Here is a 5,998-nt window from a genome sequence, read left to right on the forward strand (position 1 = left end):
AACAGCACCATCCGAGCAGGATCACTGCTAGAGCAGCAGTCTCGCTTCTGTGACGGTGGCACGTAAAAAGCACTATTTGAGCGCGATCGTTTCCAGCTTCGCCTTACTGGCACTCATGCAGGTGGCATGTGAACAAAACATTGGACTGACTCCTGTGCAGGTGGCATGTAAAAAACACTATTTGAGCGTGGCCATTGCCAGTACCGCTGAGCTGGACCTCATGCCAATGGCACGTAAAAAGCACCCACTACACTCTCGGAGTGGTTGCCGTTAGGAAGGACATCCAGCTGTAGAAATTCTGCCAGATCAGATTGGTGTCTGATGTAGCCATCTGGTTTGCCAGTCCCCAGTCAAATCGTCCAACCCATGCTAGCATGGAAAGCAGACGTTAAATGATGATGATGATATATATATCTGTACATATAATATGTGACAATTATTTGGTAGCCATGATAAAACTCAGAGTTTCGGATGTCAAGGCGGAAATCCACACTGGCATCTTTTCAGTTATCAGGCCATCAAAAAAATGCTATGAAAATGACCGTTAAAACAAAAGGAAATTACTGTGTGGTTGACCGTTATTAAGACAAAAGAGCTATTAGAATGACTGCTAAGTAAGGGGAGGGAGTAAAGCAGTCACCATTAAATAAAAGAAAAGTAAAACATTTGACAAAACTATTGAAAAGAAAAGAATTACAAAACTAAGTCTAATCAGATCTCTAGTTTAAATAAAATTTTAAATGTTGTCCCATTAACTTAACCTTAATTATAATATCAACTAATAATTAAAGAAATTATATATTAAAAAAAACTACTTCTTTATCCCTTGAATCAAAAAGAAATATTAAACAATATTATTGGAAATAAATGCAACACTAAAGTAATTGAAGTTTTGGTTTAAACTAACATGTTAAACTTTATACTATTGACTTAGTGTTAAATAATATATCTACTAACATTAAATATCAATTGAATTAATATAAAAATACATATTTCCTCAATCTATGATAGAAAAACATTTAACAATATTATTGAAAACAATACTTATATCAACGATGCTATCTTTTAAACTAAAATTTTAGTCGTTATACTAATAACTAAAAACTAAGCGTTTATTAGAAAGAAGTCATGTGAAAATATTGCGTAAAGAAAAAGAATAGAATAAAGAGATTTTTATTTATAAAATCATGAATGAAGATTAAAATTTATATCACTTAAATCATAATAAAATAATTAACTATATTTTATGGAACTTTAAAATCTAAGTAAGTCTAAAGAATAAGACTAAGATACATAAATTAAATAATATATATGAAATAATCTAAAATTAATTAATTAAAAAATTAAGATTATTAATTTAATAAAAAGCATAGTGTCATTAAAATATTAATTCTTTAAACTCACTAAAAATATTAACGTACCAATAAATACACAATTAAAAAATATATAAATTATAACTACTACAATTAGTAAAGAAGGAAAAATACACACACACACACACACACACACACACACATACACACACACACATATATACACACATACATTCTTACACATACAGACTAATACACACACACACACACACACACACACACACATATATATATATATATATATATATATATATAGACAGTTAGCTAAAATTATTATATAAATAAAGTAATTTATGTCGACATTTAATTTTTCATTCATCAAAAGAATTAATCAAAGTATTATAATTATTTAATAATATTTCCTTAAATTCATTAGAACATAACTTAGAAAAATTATTACCTATATGATAGGATTTCACCTTACAAACTATCTCCCAATGTAAAATGTACTTAATATTTTTAGATTTAAGTTCCCAAATATATTTACTAAGGCCAGTAGAATTAATCAAATTTCAATTCTTAAAGGCGTGCATATGTTGAGCCACCTGTAATTCAATTTTATTAGACGTTGATCCTATGTAAGTCTTATTTAAATTATAACCATTATGTTTATTCCCATCCATTAAAGTCACTATACATTTATGCACGGCATCCTTCAAATTACAATTATTATTAAATTTACATTTAGTCTTATCTCTACATGTACAATTAATTATATCCTGTACATATATATATATAGGATGTAGTATCAAAATGTTCCCAAACTAGTTAAGTTTCATAAAAAATAATTTATTTACCTAAGTTTTAACATCATCTCTTCCAAAACAGTTACCTAGCACAACAATACAGTGGCAGGAATGCTGGGGTCCCAGCATTCCTGCCATTTTTGGAATTCATCCTGGAAGTCATTTTCCATAAGTGAGACAAGGACCTTTTGCAATTTGCTCTGGATCTTGACAATGGTGTTAAAACAGCAACCTTTGAGCTGCCTTTTCATCTTGAATGAAATGGAAGTCTGCAGGTGCTGAATCTCATGAATAGGGCAGGTGTGAAAGCAATACCAGTTGTTATTGGTGAGAGACTCATGAGTGAGAACAGCTTGGTGATAGGGTGCATTGTCATCATGAAAAACCCAATTCTTCATGCTCTACAGATCCAGTCGCTTTCATGAAATGTCCTTCAAACACTTCAAAATGTTGCAGTAGAACTGTCGATTGATATTCTGCCTAAATAATGAGTTCCCAAAAATAGGTGGTCTATACAGGGGTGATGTACTTTTCACTCTGTTTAACTCATTCAATTTAGAGATAGAAAAATATAGGAAAAAGTTATTTAAATTCTTTAAGAACATAGGGCTCTCTATATCAGTAGAGGAGAAGCATAACTCAGTAAACTTTTTGTCATAATGCTAGAGCTAAGCACAGCAATGTACAAACCATATCACAAATCAAATGAAAACCTTAAGTACATACACAAAAATGGTAATTACCCTAGTTGCATAACTCAATCATTTCAACCTACATATCAAATCTCTCTGCAAATGATGGAATATTCAAATTAAATGAGGATTACTATAACTTAACACTAGTAGAAAGCAGGATATAGGAAAAAATTAAAATTCAACAAGAGAAACAATATGAAAATAAATACGTATAGCAAGATAAACTACCCTAACACTAGTTGCAACACACTAGATAACCAAAAAACACACCAAGCCACCATGTGAGGATGAAGAGGAAAGTTAAAGATAGGAAGATTGAAAACATAAAACATAATCACAGAATACTTAGCAATGGATTCAAGCAAATATGTACCCCATATGGAAATAGATAGTCAAAATAACAATAGATACATTAGTAAACCATACATTAGTAATGAAATAAACTACCACAAAATCTCACAAACTCTCACTATGTACACAACTAATGGATACAGTTATAAGTGACCTGCACATCACAGTAAGAACCATGTAAATGGGAAATGTACTATTGCAATAATCTTGCACAAATAATAGCTGCTCATAATACAAATAAACTAGGCAGTTTCCAGGAAGAGCTTAGTAACCAGAGTACAAATAATAGGTTAATAGTAAATAACAGCAGTAGTAACATAGATGGTGAGACCATTATTGATCAGACTAGGCTAGGGGGAATGATTATAGTAGAACTAACAATCAAAAGGAAACAACCCTAGTAAATTCCCTTATGAGCATTGAAAGAGTAGGTAGAACCACTAGAAAGAGCAGTACTGAAAATAACATCAGTAAGGGTACCGAAAATAATATGAAAATTAGGGAAAAAGATTCTGGAAAGATCCCTAGAGAAGTCAGTGATGAAATAAATTATAGAAATAGACAAACTAGTTTCTGCAACTGCTCAAGAAATAAAACCTGTCTGCTAGATTTGAAATGTAAAACCAAAAACATTGTCTTCAGATGTAAAGTTATCTCAGAGGGTATGGAAAACTTTTATATTGGTGCGAGCTCCTTTTTTTGAACTCCTTATTTTTTTTCAAACAATGACTTGCTATTCAACTGAACTCATTTAGGGATAGGGAAAGAATAAATAGTACAAGCCTAAGTAAACTAATCTGGTCATTTAAAGATACAAACAAGAGCTATTCAATCGATTGGGAACGAGTCAGTACCTCTAAGCTTTATAGAATGGAGAGAAAAAGATGTGGCCTCTGCATAGAGGAGCTTTACCAAATATTTACTTCAAAATACACATTAATAAACACGAGACAAGAACAAGCACTGAGATGTCTACATACACGCAAATGGATTTCCAAACAATATAAATGAACGCCACATGTAATTTTTTTTAATCAAGTTTTTTTCTCTGTTACTTAGCCCATCTGTAATGCTTTCATGTGATTAGTTGGAGGGAAAGGTGAAGAGTGAAAGAAAAAGGAGAGAGAAAAGGCGGGTAAGATGAAGATTAAGAGAGAAAGAGGGAGCGTGCTGTGTATTAAGTCTATAAAATTGTGCATAAAGTATAAAAAGTGTATATATAAAGTGCATTAAGTAATCATCATATTCCAAATTCCTTTACTTTCCAATGATTAGCAGATACAAGCAAAGTTTATTGTCCAATGAATGAGGGGTATTCATAAGTGGGCTGGTTATATCCACTGGCATAGGTCACAGCCTATAGTCTCACTTGGCTTGTCGGGTCTTCTCAAGCACAACATATCTCCAAAGGTCTCGGTCACTAGTCATTGTCTCAGTAAGGCCCACTGTTCAAAGGTCGTACTTCACCACCTCATCCCAGGTTTTCCTGGGTCTACCTCTTCCACAGGTTCCCTCAACTGCAAGGGTGTGACACTTTTTTACACAGCTGTCTCCATTCATTTGCAAGACATGACCATACCAGCACAGATGTCTCTCTTGCACACCACATCTGATGCTTCTTAAATCCAACTTTTCTCTCAGGGTGCTTATACTCTGTCGTGTATGCACACTGACATTACACATCCAGTGAAGCATACTGGCTTCATTCCTTGCAAGCTTACGCATGTCCTCAGTAGTCACGGCCCATGTTTCACTGCCATGTAGCATGGCTGTTCGTACACATGCTTCATATAGTCTACCTTTTACTCTGAGCGAGAGGCCATTTGTTACCAGCAGAGGTAGGAGCTTTCTGAACTTTGCCCAGGCTATTCTTATTCTAGCAGCTACACTTTCAGAGCATCCGCCCCGCTACTGACTTGGTCCCCTAGGTAACAGAAGCTATCAACTACTTCTAGTTATTCTCCCTGGAATGTAACAGAACCTGTTCTCTGCACATTTTCAGTGTTTATAGCACATGAGTATTTGCCACATACAAAAACTATCTTCCCAGTTAGCCTTCCTTTGATATTGCTGCACCTCTTCTGTGTCCATAGCTTATACTGGGTACATTTTATAAAGTTTCTATCTATGCCTTTTCTACAGATCGAGCAGAGCCATCTACCTGAAGAGATTTGTGGTTTGTCTGCCTTCCTACTTATTAAGATTTTGGTTTTAGCTAGGTTAACTCTAAGGCTCTTCGATTCTAGTCCCTGCTTCCACATCTGAAATTTTTCCTCTAGTTCTGATAGTGACTCAGCAATTACAGCAAGGTCATCAGCATAGAGGAGCTCTCAGGGGCATCATGACTTGTATTCCTCTGTTATTTCCTGGAGGACTATGATAAATAAGAGGGGCTAAAGGATAAAGATGATGGTAAAGTGCCAGGAATACTCACAAGGGACAGGGATCAGAATACAAATGGGATGGTCAAGTAAAAACAGAGAGATAAAGACGGTGACAAGTGCAGTGGGAACTCTCCTGTATAAACCACATGTGTCTACAAAATACGTAAAAAGTATATTTACAAAACATTTCATATACTCTTTTACTTCTTTCAGTCATTTGACTGTGACCATGCTGGAGCACCACCTTTAGTTGAGCAAATTGACCCCAAGGTTTTTTCTTTGTAAGCCTAGTACTTATTCTATTGGTCTCTTTTGCCGAACTGCTAAGTTACAGAGACGTAAACACACCAGCATCAGTTGTCAAGCGATGTTGGGGGGACAAACACACACACACATATATATATATATATATATCATCATCATCATCATCATCGTTTAACGTCCGCTTT

Source organism: Octopus bimaculoides, chromosome 5 (assembly GCF_001194135.2).
Source record: "Octopus bimaculoides isolate UCB-OBI-ISO-001 chromosome 5, ASM119413v2, whole genome shotgun sequence".
In the NCBI taxonomy this organism is placed as follows: domain Eukaryota; kingdom Metazoa; phylum Mollusca; class Cephalopoda; order Octopoda; family Octopodidae; genus Octopus; species Octopus bimaculoides.